The sequence below is a fragment of the Apium graveolens genome, chromosome 6 (genome assembly GCF_009905375.1).
Source record: "Apium graveolens cultivar Ventura chromosome 6, ASM990537v1, whole genome shotgun sequence".
In the NCBI taxonomy this organism is placed as follows: Eukaryota; Viridiplantae; Streptophyta; class Magnoliopsida; order Apiales; family Apiaceae; genus Apium; species Apium graveolens.
Window position 1 is genome coordinate 269256443 of NC_133652.1, and position 20639 is coordinate 269277081.

Consider the following 20639-nt stretch of genomic DNA (forward strand, 5'->3'; position numbering starts at 1 on the left):
TTTTTGGCCCCTTTTCTTAAATGTGTTGATTGCTCAAAAGCTGAATATTGCATGCTTGAAGTCCATGAAGGGATATATGGAAGCCACTCGTCTGGAGAGGCCTTAGCTCACAAAGTCATCAGGAAAGGGTACTACTGGCCTACCCTAAGGAAAGATTGTCTAAACTACGTAAAAACCTGTGTCAAATGCCAGTTTCATGCTTCAGTTCCCAGGTTGCCTCCGGTTTTTCCCACAACTATTTTATCCCCCATTCCTTTCGATGTTTGGGGCATGGATATTATGGGACCTTTTCTCCCAGCCAAAGGAAATATTCGGTTCTTACTAGTAGCTGTTGATTATATGACAAAATGGGTCAAAGCCAGAGCTGTGGCTCACACGACGTCAGCAACATGTCGAAAGTTCTTTCATGAACACATCGTCACCCGATTCAGAATTCCTCATATTTTGATTACTGAAAATGGAAGACAGTTCATCGAATCTGAATTTGAAGAATATCTAACAACCTACGGGATACAACACCGTAGATCCTCTATGGCCTACCCCCAATCTAACAGCCAAGTTAAAGTCACTAATTGAACCCTTTTGCAGAGTCTGAAGAAAAATGTTTAGGATTTGAAGGCTCTCTGGGTAGAAGAATTGCCAAATATACTATGGGCCTACCGAACTGACACCCGCAAGCCTACCGGAGAAAGTCCCTTCCGGCTCACTAATGGCACCGAAGCTCATTCCAGTGGAAATAGGATAATCCTCCTCTCGAGTCCAGAATTATAACCCTCAGTTGAATCAACAAGGTCTACGAACAAATCTGAATTTTCTTGAAGAGAGAAGAGAAAATGCTCTTATAGGGATGGCTAACTATAAACAGAAGACAACTCTTCACTTTGGAAAAATACTTCCCCGATAATTTCAAATTGGAGACCAAGTGCTTAGAGCCACCTCAGTTTCTACTCCTTACAAAAATAAAAAACTGGACCCCACTTGGGAAGGCCCCTATGTCATAACTCAGGCTACACGGCCAGGGATATATCACCTCACGTAATTGACCGGAGAGCCCCTTCCCAATACCTGGCACGCCACCCATCTCAGACATTTCTATCAGTAAGCCTTTTAACTGGTTTAACATGTTATGAATGTTGTAAATAGAAGCCTACGTTTATTAGTACATTTGCTATGAATATGAGACCAATGTTATCTTCTGTGTTTACTGCTAAAGCCTTAATCGGCCCAGGATTAACCCTCTACCAAAGCTTACCTATTAAAAAGCCTACATATGCAGCCTACAGCCTGCGGCATAGGTAAGGCCGCCTCACAACTGTTCGTTACAACGCCATTATATGCAGCTCACTGCCTGCGGCCCGAATAGTTCACCTAAATAACTATTTGTTACAACGCCATTATATGCAGCTCACTGCATGTGGCCCGAATAGTTCACCTAAATAACTATTTATTACAACGCCATTATATGCAGCTCACTGCCTGCGGCCCGAATAGTTCACCTAAATAACTATTCGTTACAATGCCGTTATATGCAGATCACTACTTGCAGCTCGAATAGTTCGTCTAGATAACTATTTATTACAACGCCACTATATGCAGCCCACTGCCTGCGGCACAAATAAGTTTCTTGAATAACTATTTGTTACGAGAACCAACACAAGCAGCTTATCGCCTGCGGTCCAAATAATTCATTTCCCTAAATCCAGTTATACAAACATCTTTATAACGTGTTCTCTTTTAAAAACGCTTATTGTACATGATACATTTACTAAAATGCTTATCACACGAACAGGCATGTTTATGACATATTTATTCACCTTTTGCTATAAATCTATACTATTACTTGCTTATGATTTACACAAGCCTAAAATCAGTTTTTCCACAATAAGCATATGTGAGATATCAAAACACGACATTTTATTGAGAAACTTAAACATTAATCCCCTATGGGATACAAATCACCAAATGAAAATATTTCAAAACATCCCCAAAACAAAAAACAACAACCCAGAAAGAACTTAAAAAGCATCCCCCACTAAGATACTTAAGCGATAGTTTTCTTCCTTCACCAAAGCCAAGATCTCTTGCAGCTCTTCGACCTTCAACTCCAACTTCAAGATTTTGCCATCCTGATGACGAATCCCCTCCTACATTTTGGAAATGGTAGCCAGCAGCTCCTCCTCCTTCTTCAGAACCTTCTTTCCTTTGTTATTTGAGCAACTACCTTGGGACTCCATTGAAAACTTCAAAGTTTTCGCTTCCGGGAAAAGAAAAGAAGAAATGGCTCGTTTATGAAGTGAGTTTATCTGGAAAAGGCTACTCTTTATATAGGACAAGGAGACTCTTCACTCTTTGTATTTAACCCAGCAGTATTAATTATATTAAATAACTCTCCTTAAATCTTTTGAAATTCCTCCTCAAACTAATACGTTTCATTAATTAGCACAACTTACCAAACCTTTCAATTTCCCGAGTCTCTTTTTAACCAATTATTTAAAATAATCGGAACAACACAAAAATAAAAACATGAAATTAAATCCAATAGTCAACACGGAAATTTATTTTAGCATTCCCCAATAACATATTACATAATTAAAAACAAAATTACATCAAGGATAACATGGCCTACGGCCCAACGAAATCCTTAAATCATTATTCTCATTCTGAAGCCTACAAAGGGCCTCGCTCAACACCTGCACTTGCTCCTCCTGCGCCACTATAGTCTCCCACATGGACCAGATGTTGTCTCTCGAATCCTTCAGATACTCCTCAAACTGGATCTCCCTTGCGGACTTTCCACCACTTGAAGACATCTCCTTATTTTGCCTTCGGATATAGAGATAGAATATATAAGAAAAGGTGAAAAATGGATCACATCTGCCTTAACCACATTCCTTATATAGCCCCTCTACGAACCCCCCAACCATTTCAATCAACAAATAACTCCTTGGTTTCCCACAACCATTTACTGCCCATCATAAATGAAACCACAACTATTCAACTCCCAAAAAACTTTACATTTCCTAGAGAAAATGCCCTTTTCCGAGGAGGCAACCCCCTATGCGAATTAAAAACCTTAAATGTAAATTCACAAATTAAAAAACTTAAATTCAAAACCCTTGAATTCAAATCCAGAGAGGGTAAATTCAAAATCTTTAAATCCAAAGCAACAACATATAAAATAAAAACAGGACCTCTTCCCAAGATTAAAATTAATTATCACAACCAACAATGACAAAATACTTAAGGTCATAAAAATCTTAAAACACATATCAAGTTCCAACTACTAAAATATCCAAATAAACACCACAGACGACACCAAACAGTGCTAAGGTACTAACATCGTCCAAAACATTTAAGGAAAGCGCACAATAAACAGTAACAAACGAAATCCCTTAAAAATGGAAAACAACAAAGCCCGAAGTCAAACATGTGAAGCTAATTATTGGGAAACTCAGTCTGCACAACCGAAGGGTCCTGAGCTCTGATAGCCTTTTCCCCTTCTTCCGTAGCCGCCACCTCCATGACAGAACCTGAAAGATTCCCTGTGACCGTGGGGTCTGCAGCTATGTCTTCAACCCTAGGGACAATCGCTTCGCCCTCCGCATTCGGACCTTCACCTTCATCAACCACCTTCGGTTTAGCAGCCCCAGATGCCTCATGCTCATCCATCATCTTCAATTCTCAAGCTCGAAAATGGTCTACGCTATGCTTAGTCAGATCCACAACATTCCCTTCGCCTACGAACGACAGACAATCATTGAAACCCAGTTCATGCATCGATCCTGCCTTCTCATATAGCGAGGTCTCATATTCGGCCGAAGCCAAGAATCTATCCATATTATCCTTATAAATGATGAGAGCCTCCTGCTCCACCTTCTCCAAAGTCTCAGTTACCTTCAGGACTTCTTCCGACTTGGCATCCAACTCTTTTTGCAACCTATCCATCTCCGAACGAAGGCTTGCGGACACCCCTTGCTCCGACTGCAGTTTCTCGAGATTTTATCTGTTGTCCTTTTTAAGCGCTCTATCTTTTCTCTATCAGACTTAAGGACCTCCTGCAACTCATCGTGTTTCTTCTTCAATTCCCCTAGTTGTTCGAGGGCGCCATCGTTAGCCTTCCTTTCGATTTTCACCTTCTCCTGCTCCGCTTTCACCTTCCCTTTCCCTTTCTCCACTTGACCGGCCAGATCTACCACTCGGGTCCCCAACTGAAAACGAGAAAAGACACACATAGTTCAAGACAACCAAGAGTTTAATGAAAAATATACATGAATATAATTCTAAGGGTATAACACTGTCATATATTTTTCTAACCATACATTTCCCAGTAGAGTTTTTGTTTGAATTATGGCATCCTCATCATCTTCATTCATAACCTTCTTACAGTCAGGAGATAGAGATGTTAGATATATTTGATAATGTCATGGCTAATATGATTTATGTTTAGTTTTCAGATCTTACTTAAACAGGATAAATCAGTACTTACTGGAAGTCAGGACTTAAGGATATCAGTACTTATATTATCAGGAGATAATCATCAGAAGATGGATATCAGAACTTAAGTGCTGAAAGACGTTCAGATAAGGACAGTAGCTGATTAAAGGAAAGAAGATCGAGATAAACATAAGAAGAGATATGCATGAAGAAGGAATTCTATGAAGAATAGAATACTTGGAAGAAAAGATATCTGATTGATATATTTTAGGAAGCAGAATTATATTCCATATCAATTAGAGATTATCTTGTAACTGTGTAGTATATAAACACAGACATAGGGTTTACACTATAAGTGTTATCTTATTCGAGAAGATTATTCATTGTAACCCTAGCAGCTCTCGTGATATTTGTTCATCACTGAGAGGTAACAGTTCCATACTGTAACAGAATTTATTATTTCAATAAAGTTAATCTTTCTGTTACTTGAGATATTAAAGTTCGATTTGATTGTACTTTACACTGTATTCACCCCCTCTACAGTGTGTGTGACCTAATAAGTGGTATCAGAGCCTATATGTTAACGCACATACAGTTTAAGATCCAAACACAATCATATCTGACACAGAAACTCCAACTAAGCCTACCAAAACTGAAGAACCACCAAAGACACAAATTCAAAGTCGGTATGAGACCATCAGAGTTCCCATACTGAGACCATCTGAATATCCCATATGGAAGGTGAGGATGACCATGTTCCTGGAAGCAACAGATCCAGAATATCTTGATAGAATCAAGGAAGGGCCTCACAAACCAACCAAGCTCGCTGTTGCAGTTGCAGGTGAAGCAGCAAAGACCGTACCAAAGGAGAAGAGTGATTATACTGCTGAAGATATCGCATCAATTGCTAAGGATGCTAAGGTACGACACTTACTGCATAGTGCCATTGATAATGTAATGTCAAACAAGGTAATTAACTGCAAGACTGCTAAGAAGATATGGGATGCTCTGGAAATAAGGTGTCAGGGAACTAATACAATTAAGAAGAACAGGAAGACAATACTCACTCAAGAGTATGAACACTTTGACTCAAAGTCTAATGAGTCATTGACTGATTTATATGATAGATTTATCAAACTCTTGAATGATTTGTCATTGGTTGATAAGGAGTATGATCTTGAAGATTCAAACCTTAAATTTCTGTTAGCTCTTCCTGAATGTTGGAATTTGAAGGCAACAACAATAAGAGACAACTACAATCTTGATGAAACAACTCTTGATGAAATTTATGGAATGCTCAAGACTCATGAACTTGAGATGGAATAAATAAGCAAGAGGAAAGTCAAGGACAGTTGCTCTTAAGGCTGAAGAAGAATCCCCCAAAGCAGCTACCTCAAAGAAAGACAAGGGCAAAGCTCTTGTCACAAAGTCTGATACTGAGTCATCAATTTCTGAAAGTGATGATGACTCAGATTCTGAAAGCTTGCCTGAGACTGATGCTGATGAGGAGATGATGAAGCTGTGTGCTCTTATGGTGAAAGGGATCACAAAGATTGCATACAGAAAGTTCAGGAAGGGAAAGAAGTTTTCCAGGAAAGGCACAAGTTCTGATAAGAAGAATTTCAGAAGATCTGAGGGCAGAGGAGGAAAGTCTGATAGAGGAGATTATACCAATGTCAAATGCTATAACTGTGGTGAGAAAGGCCACATATCTCCTGATTGCAAGAAAGTAAAGGGTGACAAAGGCAAGGCTCTTGTCACAAAGAAGAAAAGCTGGACAGACACCTCAGACTCTGAAAGTGAGGAGAATTATGCTTTGATGGCAAATGTTGATAAAGAAAGTGCTGAGAGCAGTTCTGAAGCTGCTGAAACAAAGGTACCTCAGACTACTTATGCTTTTCATACTGATGATATTAATGAGTTGAGAAGATATCTTAAAACCATGTTTGTTAGTTATAGAGATCAAACTTTAACATGTGAAAGATTAACTTCTGAAAATCTTGATTTTAAGAAAAGAAATGATTTCTTAGAAAAAGAGTTAGTTATGTTCCATCAAACTTAGAAGGATAGAGATGATGCTTTTTATGTTAGGGATGAAGTGCTTAAAATGAATGAATCTCTAAAAACTGAGTTAGAAAAGGAAAGAGAGATTATCAGGACTTGGACTAACTCTGGCAGAACAACTCAAAATTTGCTAAGTAGTGAAAATTGGAAAGAGGGCTTAGGTTATGGAGAGGATAAGAATGATAAAGGAACTGTAGAAATTAAGTCTGTTGTTGTTAAGCAAAAGCCAAAGTTAAAACCTGTTAAGTTTGTAACTGTAAAGTCTGATAATGAGAAATCAGAAGTTAAAGTGGAATTAACTTCTGACAAACTAAAAAGGAAAAGACAGCTGAAGTAAACATAGGTTTAATGACTAAGAAGCAGCTTAAGCATAAGCTGAAAGATGTTAAGAATGCAAACAAGGTAAAATCACCTATGAAAAATAGGAATGGAAAGGAAGGTGTGAATAAAAGCAATGATTATAAGCCTGTTCCTAAAGCTCCTAGGAAAACATGTCATAACTGTGGAAGTTCTAACCATCTGGCTTCTTATTGCAGGAAGAATAAGAACATAAACTCCTTACCTTCAAAGTCAGGAGTTAAGAGTCAGTCTGTTAGATACAAACCACAAAATCCTTGTTTTCATTGTGGTAGTTTATGGCATTCCATTTATACTTGTAAGGAATATCATAGTTTGTACTATGATTATTATGAAATAAAACCTTCTTTGAAGAAAGTTTCCATTGTTCCTTCTAGTGTAAATTCTAATTCAAAGTCTGATAGTGTAAGTTATGATAAGAAAATTGTTAACATAAACTCTGATGCTAAACCCGCTGCAAATGTTAACAAACTTGATAAGGCCAAAGGATCCAAGCAAGTCTGGGTCCTTAAAACTAATCATTAGTGGTCTTTGTGATTGCAGGGCAACAGGAAAAATATTCTAGTTTTGGACAGTGGATGTTCAGGACATATGACTGGAAATAAGGCCCTGCTATCAGACTTTATGGAGAAAGCTGGCCCAAGTGTTTCTTATGGAGATGGCAACATTGGAAAAACATTGGGATATGGCAATATCATTCTTGGGAATGTCATTATTAAAGAAGTAGCTCTGGTCTCAGGACTTAAACACAATCTGCTGAGTATAAGTCAAATCTGTGACAGAGGTTATAATGTTAATTTCTTTGAAGAACACTGTGAAGTTGTGAGTAAATCTAAAGGAAAAGTTGTTCTGAAAGGATACAGGCGTGGTAACATTTATGAAGTTAAGCTTTCAACAAGTACTGATGGTTCTACAATATGTCTGATGAGTAGAGCATCAATTGAAGAAAGCTGGAATTGGCACAAGAAACTCTCTCATTTAAATTTTAACAATATAAATGAACTAGTCAAGAAAGATCTTGTGAGAGGACTGCCAAAGTCAGTATTTGCTCCTGATGGCCTTTGTGATTCTTGTCAGAAGGCCAAACAAAGAAAATCTTCATTCAAGAGCAAGACTGAATCATCAATTCTTGAGCCTTATCAACTACTACATGTTGATCTATTTGGTCCAGTGAATGTCATGTCTATTGCAAAGAAGAAATATGCGTTGGTCATAGTGGATGAGTTCACCAGATACACATGGGTGTATTTCTTGCACAAAAAAAGTGAAACTGCATCTATCTTGATTGATCATGTCAAACATCTGGATAAATTGGTCAAAGATTCTGTGAAAATCATAAGGAGTGATAATGGCACTGAGTTCAAAAATTTGATAATGGAAGAGTTCTGCAAAAACCATGGAATTAAGCAGGAATTTTCTGCTCCTGGAACTCCACAGCAAAATGGAGTTGTTAAAAGGAAGAATAGAACTCTCATTGAAGCTGCACGTACAATGCTTGAAGAAGCAAAGCTTCCAACCTAGTTCTGGGCTGAAGCTGTGCAGACTGCTTGTTTTACTCAAAATGCAACACTCATTAACAAGCAAGGAAAAACACCATATGAGATGGTGAAGAAAAAGAAGCTAAATCTGAAGTACTTTCATGTATTTGGATGTAAGTGTTTTGTTCTCAAGACTCATCCTGAACAGCTATCCAAATTTGATCTAAAAGCTGATGAAGGAATCTTTATTGGATATCCACTTTCCACAAAAACCTTCAGAGTCTATAATTTGAGAACAAGAGTGGTCATGGAATCTATCAATGTCTCTTTTGATGACAAGAAGATTACTGGTCTTGAAGATTTTATTGATCATGATCAGCTGAGAATTGAAAATGAAGACTCAAATTCTGATACTGAAAATCCTGACAGTCTAAGTCCTGATACTGTAAACTCTGATGGATTAAACTCTGATGTTATTGAAACTGTGGTGACTACGCCAAAGGAAGATGCACCTATGCAGGGGGAGCATACTCAAGATCCTACTACATCTCAAGAAGCATCAGAACATAAATCTGGCTCTTCAAGTTCTGATTCGTCAAGTTCTGATAAGCCAAGTTCTGGTAGTACTGAAAATCTAAATTCTGAAGAATTCAACTCAGAGAGCATAGTTTCAGAGGGAGCATCAGAAAATGAAAATGAAGACAGCATGGATCATGGGGAGCATCCAGTTCTAGAGAAAATCTTCCATCTGCAAGGAAGTGGACTAAATCATATACACCTGATTTGATAATTGGAAATCCTGATGCAGGTGTCAGAACTAGAACAGGTACTTCAAATGAATGTCTTTACAATTCTTTTCTTTCTCATACTGAGCCAAAGAAAGTGGAAGAATCTCTTCAAAATGCTGATTGGGTGCAAGCAATGCAGGAAGAGTTAAATGAATTTGAAAGAAACAAAGTCTGGACCCTAGTGCCAAGACCAAAGAATAGATCTGTTGTTGGTACAAAGTGGGTATTCATAAACAAAACTGACAGTGATGGCATAATTACAAGGAATAAGGCAAGGCTGGTTGCAAAAGGATATTCTTAACAAGAGGGAATTGATTATGATGAAATATTTGCACCAGTTGCTAGGTTAGAAGCCATAAGGATATTTTTGGCTTATGCTGCTCACAAAAAGTTTACTGTCTTTCAAATGGATGTGAAAAGTGCTTTTCTCAATGGAGAATTGGAGGAGGAAGTATATGTTGAACAACCTCCAGGCTTTATAGATTCCAAACATCCAGATTATGTCTACAGGCTTGATAAAGCACTTTATGGACTTAAGCAAGCTCTCAGAGCATGGTATGAGACGTTAGCTCAGTTTCTTGTGGAAAGTGGATTTAACAGAGGAACTATAGAAAAATACTATTCTACCTCAACCATGGAAAGGACTTACTTTTGGTCCAGATTTATGTTGATGATATCATTTTTGGGTCTACAAATGACAGACTTTGCAAGATGTTTGCCAAACTGATGCAGTCAAGGTATCAGATGAGTATGATGGGGGAACTTAGCTATTTTCTGGGCCTTCATGTCAAGCAGAATGAAGAAGGCACTTTTATCTGTCAAACTAAGTACACCAGAAACTTGCTGAAGAAATTTGGAATGCAAGATTGTTCAAGTACATCCACCCTCATGGCCACTGCAACAAAACTGGATAAGGACACTGGTAAATCAGTAGATATTACTGATTACAGAGGTATGATTGGCTCTCTACTCTATCTAACTGCTAGTAGACCTGATATCATGTATGCTACCTGTCTTTGTGCAAGATTTCAAGCAGATCCAAGAGAACCTCACTTAACAGTTGTGAAAAGAATTTTCAAGTATCTTAAGGGAACAGCTGATCTGGGATTGTGGTATCCCAGAGAATCAGATTTTAAACTAATAGGTTACTCAGATGCAGATTTTGCAGGTTGCAAAATTGACAGGAAAAGCACCAGTGGAAGCTGCCAATTTCTTAGAGGCAGATTAGTTTCTTGGTTTAGCAAGAAACAAGTCAATTTCCACATCAACTGCAGAAGCAGAATATATTGCTGCAGGAAGCTGTTGTGCACAGATTCTTTGGATGAAGAATCAGTTACTGGATTATGGGTTAACTTATTTCAAAATCCCTATTTACTCTGATAATCAAAGTGTTATTGCTATGACAGGTAATCCAGTTCAACACTCTATGACAAAGCACATCAGCATCAGGTACCACTTCATCAGGGAACATGTAGATGAAGGTAGAGTGGAATTGCACTTTGTTCCAACAGATCAACAACTGGCAGATATCTTCACAAAACCACTGTGTGAAGCTACTTTTACAAGATTGGTAAATGAACTTGGAATGGTTTCAGGTTATTTCTCTAAATCTGCCTAGTTTTGTTCTGATGCATCAGACTTTATGATCAGTATTTACAGAAATTACTCTCTTTATGTATTCTGTGCTTAACTGAAAATTTGCTTAAGCACTGACTGTTGTCTGATATAAGTTTCTAAACTCTGATAGTGATATGTCTGTTTAGGTAACTATTCAATCCTATGAGGATAACTATGCTAGATGCTGACCTAGTAGTCTTTAATAAACAAGGGATCCCATGTAAGAAGTAATTATTTCTGTGGAAATCTATTGATACCAGCAAATTCTGATAATTGAGCTTAGTTGAGTTTACTTTGTCTATCTTATTACTAAGTCTATCTTATTACTAAGTCACAAACTAGAATAATGCTACTCATCTGTTAAGTTCTGATGCTAGTAAATCTGTTGAATGTACTAAGTGTTGATAAACCTCACTTATCAAAAGGAAAAGAAAGAGAATCAAGGAATAAAAGTCAGGTACTCCTTTGAGGTCTAGAGTAAAAATGTGGAAGGGACGACCCAAGTGCATTGCTGGTATTAAGTAAATATGCATCGCAAAAGCAAAATATTTTCTTGGTGACTTTTTACACTCTATGATTACTAGAGAAATACTCTGATAATAGCATAAATTCTGATAAGCAGTTGTGACTCACTTACACTGAGAAGCCACTGTACAATGGAATTTAAAAAGATGCATAAAATTAGCACAAAATAGTTGAGGTGAACTCAAGCATGAACTCATTCAATAGTAGGTTTCAGAATAATGACAGGTTTTTAGTAAAGTTTTAGTTATGCCTTATTTCTAAGATGTACTGAAGTGAATCAGACTCTACTCTTTGTCTGATATTTAGCTTAATGCACATATTAAACACTCCATATGAATGATGAAAATTACTGTGGTGATCTATGTTGTTTTAGATGAACAGTTCATGTGTCACATTGCACAAATTCTGAGGGCAAGTTCTGATTGCATGTTCTGATGATTGAGTTCTGAAAAATATAAATCAGAATTTGTGTGAGGACTTACTAAAATAGGCATTTCTTTTCGAGTTAAGAAGTTATGTTCTGATGACTGTTAAGTTCTGATATAAGTCTAGGTTCTGATATTAACGTATGATTCTTTACTTGACTTATTTGTGGATAAAATTTGGAAACAGTCTTGGTTCAAACCTGAATATGTTGGAGTGGAAGACTAACAGTCACTATAGTTAGGGATAGTGGTACTCGTACATGAACAGTCAACTTTTACTTGCTTCTTGTGCGCATTAAACCATGTTTTCTCTTTCCAATGAATGTTTTTCTTTTTCCAAGTCTGGGGAGACGAGGTAGAATTAATTCCACCTGTCAGCATTAAATTTCTTTGCATCTCCTGGCATTCTCTTGCCTATATAAGCAACCACTTCACATCAGCCTTCCCATCAAATCTTTTATCACAAACTTATCTTCATAATACTTATATCAAAAATACCATGGTCAGATACAATATGTTTTTGAACTACGAAACATTCAATATGGAGCTGAGCTGTGCCGATTGGCAGCAGGAATAGCACGTCACTGCCATTCCTGATGAGATATGGGACTCAGTTCCCCAGGAGGTACTCACCCACCTCATGTTCTTCTACATGGACTACCATCGCCATCTGGAGCGATTGGAGGAGGAAAGGCTGGAAGCTCTCCGCCAGCAAGAGCGAATCATTCGACTCGTTATTCTGTTTGTCGAGAGTAGGAAGAAGAAATGATTTCTTTTCTTCTTCCTGTTTTTCTTCATCATCAGCCTTGCCCTGCTTCTTGAGCTAGGACTAAGGCTGTTGACGTTAGGTTTAGCAGCTTAGAGAAATCTTGTACAAGTTCTGATGTAATTTAAAATTTCATGAATGTATTCTCTTGATATATTAATGAAATTTGTTTTTGTTTCAAGATCTTGTCTCTGAGATATTTTGTAATGTATTGATAAATCCTGATACATATTCATATTCTGATAACCATATAAATTCTATTTAATCTTAAGTTCTGATTTTATTTTATCAGTACTTGCTCATCTGATTTATTATGGTCATTTTCACTCAATTTTTTTTTCAGAATATTGATGTTGCAGTTAAAACAAAAAATAATTAACTAAGAGGGAACGGTTTAAATTTTGAATTAACACTATTTTACCTTGATTAATGGAATAACTGGGTAAGTGGAACGGTTTCTCCTTGAAAAACTGCAAGTGGGTAAGTAATGATTACTGTTTTCTCGTGCTCATTAACTATTCGTTTTTACTGCATGTCTGACAGGTGTCCAACGGTTACATTTGTTTAAACAAAAAAGTACAAGTAAGATAGAGAGAGGATTCTTTAATCTTTCATTTCCTTTCATACTTTTTCTCTCTATTTGCTTTTACTCTCTTTTCTCTTCTAACGTTGGTTTTTCATATAGACATTCTATCAAACACCTAACAGGCACTTATACATCTCGATTCATTTCATGGCACCTAAGGATTTAATCATTGATGGAGCAAAATTTGTTCCAAACAACTATGCTGCAATTCTTGATGATGCTGAAGCTCCGTCTGAATTGCATTTTGTGCAAGACCTTCTTGCACACAGTGAAATCGGGTATGCATTGACCCAACCTTCAGTATTCTCAAGTCAACAAGTTCTGACACTTTGGAGGACTGGAAACTTTGATAATGGTGGTCCAAATGGTACTCTTAGTATTGTTTTCGAAGTGGGTGATTCTTCATATGCCGTCACTCCTGGTACAATACGCAAGGCTCTACATCTCCCAGAAGGATATACTTTTTCAATTCCAGAAGAATCAGCTCTTCAGGAGTTAATGGCCAGTTTGGGGTATGAACAGAGTTTGGCAAAGCTTGGGCAGTTGAAACGGGCTCATATCAGAAAGGAATGGAGCTTCTTCTTCGACTGCATCACTAAAGCTTTTGGGAACAAGTATTCGAATTTTGTTGCCATCCCCATCATGAGTCAGCGCATCGGGTATGCCATTATAAACCAAACTCATTTTGATTTTACAACGGCTATAATAGGTTTTATTAGGGATAGGATGACAGAGGATAGGAATGTTGTCTACTTTGCTAGATTCTGTTAACTTATATATACTTTTTGTACTGATGAACCTCACTTAGTCAGTTCCTTAACTCCACCTTTTAAGGTTGCAAAACGATACTTTAATGACCTGGTAAATGCTGACACTAAGATACCAGTGGTTAGACCTTTACAGATTCCTCAGTCTGTAAAACAGATCTTAGTAAATGCTGATCCTGATTCCTATAGATCTGTTTATCCTGATGTCCAACCAACCACCACCTCCCCAACATCACAACAACCATCAGAACATACCACTCATTCTACTCAACCAACCCTCAGGAAATATATCAAATCCTATCTCGCCACTTCACCAACAGCTCAACCCTCATCCTCCGCACCTACTGTGAAGCCTTCCTCTTCCAAGCCAAAGAGGACAAAGACTGTTCCTCAAACACCTCAAAAGAGAAGGAAGATTGCTTTGAGAGATGAATCTGATACTGAGGAACAGGTTTTTTCTTCAGAACCTGTTGTTGAAGAAGCTGAGAAAGTGACTTCTCAGAAGGATTCTGGAATTGGGGGCTCTAGGCTTCTCAAGAGGCTTAGAAGAATGACTGTTCCTGACACTCCCAAGGAATCCATATCTACAAAGAGATACAAGAAACAGAGGGCAAACAGGCCAGTTTCAGATGATGAAGAAGCAGCAGCTAAGGAAGGGGATCAGGAATCTCTGATCTCACTAGAAAGGGAATCTGCTCCAATCCCTACTTCTCCATCACCTCCAACTCAGGAAGCTGTTACTGAAAAGGCCAACACATCATCTGTGTCTCCTGTTCAAAAATCTGTATCTCCTGTTAATACAGGCACAAGTGCTGATATTGATATCCAGACCTTGGTTGTGCCTGAAGTAATTCTCTTAAAAGCTCCAACATAAACTAATCCACCAACAACACCTGTTACTAATGCTGCTCAAACTCCAGAATTATCTACTACACCTTCTCTGCATCTAGATGCTGATGATTAGAATATAGGTGAGCATCAGGATATGGCTGTTGATCAGAACTTAGAACCAGATCAGCGATTAGAGGATGCTGAAGCCTCCATTGCTACTCACACTGTTGTTTTATCAGCAAATACTGACTCTGTAAGTTCTGATGCTGCAAATGCTGGAGATACTGGTGATGCTGCTCTAAATGCAAATGCTGATGAAGCAGGTCCTTCAGGACATGCCCCTCAACAAACTGTTCTTAAATCTGAACTTGTTAAGAAGTTTGTTACCGGAGAAGCACCAGTGCCTTGGAGTGAAACTCCTGCAGGACAGGAGTGGACTAAGGAATGGAACTCAGTTTCCTGGGTTCCAACTGCAAAGCATCTTGCTGAGCACTTGACAAAAGCTGATGACATGTTAAATTCTGATGATTTCAAAACCCAGCTTAGAGTCACTGCATTGAGTACTAAACATCTACAAGGTCTTCATTCAACTACTCATGCAGAGCTTCACAAGATTCGGGAAGAATTTATCAAACAAGATCAAGTTCACAAGATTGATAAGAAACAGTTCTTCAAACCTACCTTTGACAGGATCGCTTATATTGAGAAGACTCAAGAGAAACAACAAGCTCAGATTGATGATATTCTGACAAATCAAACTTCTCATCAATCACGACTTAATGAAATCCAAGCCTCAGTGGAATTGCTTGTCTCTCTTCTATTACCTGCTGATGTCAAAAAGGGGGAGAAAGTAATTAAGTCCAAATGCAAGACTGACAAGACACTGAAAGGGAAGGATGATAAGAAGGATGATCAAGGAAACTCAGGAACGGGTAGAGGTCATAGTCAAGGTAGAGGTTTATCATCAAGAAAAGCTGAAATCACAAGTCACGGGACAAGTTCTGATACTGGGAAAGGAATTAGTTCTGCTACTGGTAAAAGGATAAGTTCTGATGAACTTTTAGATCTTGATGAAGAAATGTCAAGACAGTTATTTCTTCAGGAAAATCCAGGAATGGACTTGGAGATTTTATTGGAAGAAGAAGTCAGACTTAAATCAGAAAAAGTCACATCTAAATCTGAAGCTTCTGGTAAAAAGACACTTCCAAAACTCAAAGGCATTGTGATAAAAGAAAGGACAAATACTGAAGCAACATTGGGTAAATCACAACCACAGATAGATCCAAGATCCAAGGGTAAAGAAAAGGTTGGTGAACCTATCAAGGTTTATGTGCCTCTTGAGAATGAAGAAATCACTGATGAAAAGGATGATCTTGCTCTGACTTCAAGAAAAGTTCTTAAAACAACCTCTGACATGGCTCAAGTTGTTCAGAGTCAAGAGACAGTAAGTTCTGATATTTCGAAGAAGCAAGTAACCTCTGACATAGCTCAAGTTAACTTGATATCAGAAGATAGACCAAAGACACTCCTACCAGGATTCACTAAAGCAAAACAGACTCAACCTTTGAAGACTGCTGCAAGTGGTTTTGAAGTAAGAGTAGTTACTGGAAAGGAAGCAAGAGATAAAACTGGATTGGGAAGTGCTGATGAAAGAAGAATACAGACCACTACCAATGATCCAACTTCCTTGAGTGAACCAGGTATTGGAGCAACTCCTGAGAGATTGAATCAACTGGAATCTGTACAAATGGTTTACCATACCTACTTGAAAGAACACATCTTGTTGTACTTCATGACAGATGGTAGGGTTTATCATATAAGGCAAAATGCCATTCCTTTGATGTATTTTGAAGAATTGGAGCATGTACTATTCTTACTTCAAGTGGATGACAGATTGACAGGAAGTGCTGCAAACTATTTGAAGGATCAGATTCTGAGACAGAAAAGGCTTTATTCTGTTAAGTCTGACAGCACATATGTTCCGAAGTACAGAGATCACAAGGGTGATATAGTTGAAATGAAGCCCAACACTGCTAAAATTATAACTACCTTTCTGGGTTACAGGGCTGTGGAATTCAATCTTGAGTCTGATAAAGCTTATTTGATCAGACTGGATCAGGATATAAGAAAAGCAAAAATTAATGATCTCAGGGCTGCAATCTTTCAAATTGGTGAAGATACTGCAGAGCTTAAAGATGCTAAAAGGAGGATGATTGATGAACTTAGATATGCTGAGAGATGTTTGTTGAAGAACTATCTCAGAACAACTCCTGACATCAGAGAGATCAGAAGATGAAGCCAAGTCAAGATCTACAACTGCTTAAATTCTGATATTTGTACAGACTGAAGCTGTTATCATAAGTTAAATATTGGTAAATTTTTAAGGACTGTAAGTTGTAGTTATCTAGTCTAATTCTCATGCATTTGTACTTAATGTTTTTGACATCATCATATATCTGTTAAACTTGTATATTATGCTAATTTACAAGTTGGGGGAGATTGTTAGATATATTTGATAATGGCATGGCTAATATGATTTATGTTTAGTTTTCAGATCTTACTTAAACAGGATAAATCAGTACTTACTGGAAGTCAGGACTTAAGGATATCAGTACTTATATTATCAGGAGATAATCATCAGAAGATGGATATCAGAACTTAAGTGCTGAAGGACGTTCAGATAAGGACAGTAGATGATTAAAGGAAAGAAGATCGAGATAAACATAAGAAGAGATATGCATGAAAAGGAATTTTATGAAGAATAGAATACTTGGAAGAAAAGATATCTGATTGATATATTTTAGGAAGCAGAATTATATTCCATATCAATTAGAGATTATCTTGTAACTGTGTAGTATATAAACACAGACATAGGGTTTACACTATAAGTGTTATCATATTCGAGAAGATTATTCATTGTAACCCTAGCAGCTCGCGTGATATTTGTTCATCACTGAGAGGTAACAGTTCCATACTGTAACAGAATTTATTGTTTCAATAAAGTTAATCTTTCTGTTACTTGAGATATTAAAGTTCGATTTGATTGTACTTTACACTGTATTCACCCCCTCTACAGTGTGTGTGACCTAACAAGAGAAAACACACCCAATCATCCTAGGGGAGCATTAACTCCCCTTTCTTCAGCCAACCAACCCTCCCCTAAAAAAAAGAATAAAATAGAGGGTAACAAACAAAACCACCATAAGAACATAAGGAAAAAGAATGAGGGAAATAACATAAAATACAAATCTACCTGTAGTGAAACAAAGGATAGTGCATTTTTCCGAAATCTCCTCAGATTGAAGCTTCCTAACACTTAGAACCAAGCTCTTCGCAGGGACCGTTGCTTTCGGATCGTTTCTCCCCTCAAAAGAAGAAGTCGGAGCTGGCTCCAGATCAACTAAGTCCGTTTCTTTCTCACTAATCACCGAATGATCCAAAGTTTTCTTTGTTTTCCTTTCTTCCACCCTCGCCCTTTTTGTAGCAACCTCTTCCTCGCCCAGATGAGATTCCGTAGGCCTCTTCCCTCCAACAGATACTGAAACACTTCCTTCGGCCCCGGCTTGACTAGCAGCAGTTCCCGAAGACACATCCCCACCTTTCTCCAGAGCCACCCTCGCCTTCAACTGTCTCTCATGAGCCAGTTTCAAGATTCTTGGGCGATCCATATGAGCGGGAATAGGCAGTTCTCTCAACAAAACTGAAATGACAGAAATTCTGGGCCTTGCACCAGAATTCCCCCTAAGGTCGTGGCCCCCTCCACTGGATTTCTTGCAAAGGATAATAACCTCGAGACCCTTGCATTTTATGCAAAGACCAGAAAAGGCCTAAGGTAGGTTCCAGGCCCCATTCAGTACACCTAGCTATAAAGGCAGTAATTTTCCTCACCGAATTAGGACCTTACTGACCAAATTTTATCCTCATCTCACATAAGAGCGTATGCATAAAATGATACATAGGCAATCTCAACCCAGTCCTGAATGCCTCAAATGGGATGCCAACCCATCCTTCCCCTCCTCTGTGCCACAACCTTTCCCCTTCAGCAGGTAGCCTTATTTGAAACTCCTCCGGAATCTAGAAGGCGTGCCTTACTTAAGCAAAATAACTAGCATCAAAATTCGGGGGCTTATTAATATATTCCAAATTCCCAGAAGCTTTTCCAACGCCTTGTCCGGGATAATCCCATACTGCTTATCTTTATAATAACTGACCTCTCCAAAAGTTTTAAAATAATTCTCTCTCTGAACATCCGAAGGAGTTTTTACAAATTTTTGCTCTACATCCATCCACCCCTGGTCCCCAACTAAACTTCCCATCGCTATACGCACTCTACCTTTCCCCTGCATATTTTCTTGCCTCTGCGCCCTAGCCAAGTCAGCAACTTCTTTCCCTCTCCCTCGACCAATACCAGGAAAAAAGGATTCTCCTGCCTTCTCCTTTCCCCGGCCATGAGATATGGAAGGGACACCCTTACGGGAGTGTGATCCTCCAGGAGATGGCCCTGGGTCTTGACCCTTAGACACCACCTCCTGAAGGGGGAGATCATCCTCATCTCCAGACCCCCCTTCCGGAATAATCGCTCCTAGAAGTTTCGTCGCTGTCGGTATCTTCTTTTCCGATTAGCGATGCAGACAAAGCCTTGTTCTCAGATGCAGGCGTACTTTCGCTATCACTCTCTTTCACCACAAACCTCCCTCGCTTCCCCATCCCTAGATTATCTACAAACAAAAAGGAAAGGCCTTGTCAATAATCCGCCCAGGTATAAATAAAAACAGAAAAAAAAACAACGAAGAATGCACTACTTAATTACACAATAGCTTTCCCCTTACCCATACCAAGATCACTCCCCTACTAACCCAATCCTCCTCCTCAGACCCAATTAAACCCAACTCTCTTAACAATCAAATGTTACTTTCTCCCGCCATGCATCCTCCAAGAACCCCTCTACCTTTTCAGAAACCGCTTGCTTAAAACATTCTTTAGTTACGAAACCCCAAATTCGCACCTTTACCCCTCATAAACATTACTAGTTCATACCCCAGGTGATAAAAGACAAACGCAAAATCAAAGTAAAGTTAAGATGAATACATGTTTGTAGATACTGCAACTGTGTAGAATAAGTCAAACAACCTTGCTCTTATCCCTTCGGACGCCTCCTTCAGTTCTAACTTAATCAAAAGTGGACAACCAGAAAGAATAAATTTGAACAAATGAATATATTTGAAATTAATAACTTCCCTCGTTTTCCAAGGAGGTGAACCGTCGAAACCTTGAAAGCTAATGATTCAAGGGCCCCACAAAAAGGAAAAAAAGGGAGCGCGTGAAACCCACTCCCCCCTCAAAACTCGGGCCTCTCAATAAGACACGTCACTTCCACCTAATAGTCCTTAGTGAACAACATAACCGCTTTTTGAAAAAGAAAAGAAAAAAAGGAGGGGAAAATTATTATTGACATTATTGATCAATTAAAATCCCTTTAAGGTATCGTATCCGACCCCTAATTAAAGACCATAGCTTCTTGAAGAAAGCTTCCTAAAGAAAGCTACACTTATGAGGGGGCATATGATGACATCAAATTTGTAGTCTCCCTACGGTTATAGCCGTAAGGACCCTGAAGTTAAAATGTGGTTTCACCCATTTCATTTTCCCTATGGATCTAAGAAGCCTATTAATAATAAAAAGCCTACGACCTCGTAGGCATGACACGCCTTTGGAGTCCGTAAGGTATAATATCTACATATCACGAATGATAAGAAGTTATCACCGAAAGTCGAATGTCCGTAAGCCGTAGGCCCCACTACTCAACCTTATCCTCTAAACTTTCACACGTGTCATTCCCCAAAGTACCATGTCATATCCCCTCCTTCTCTCTATCCTCCACGTGTCCAAGTAGCCTATGATAGTCACCTCCCCTACCAAACTAGAGGACAGCTGGCTAGTCAGAGGGAAAAAAAAGGGGAATCAAAGGAAAGAAAGAAAACAAGACAACTAAAAAGAAAAC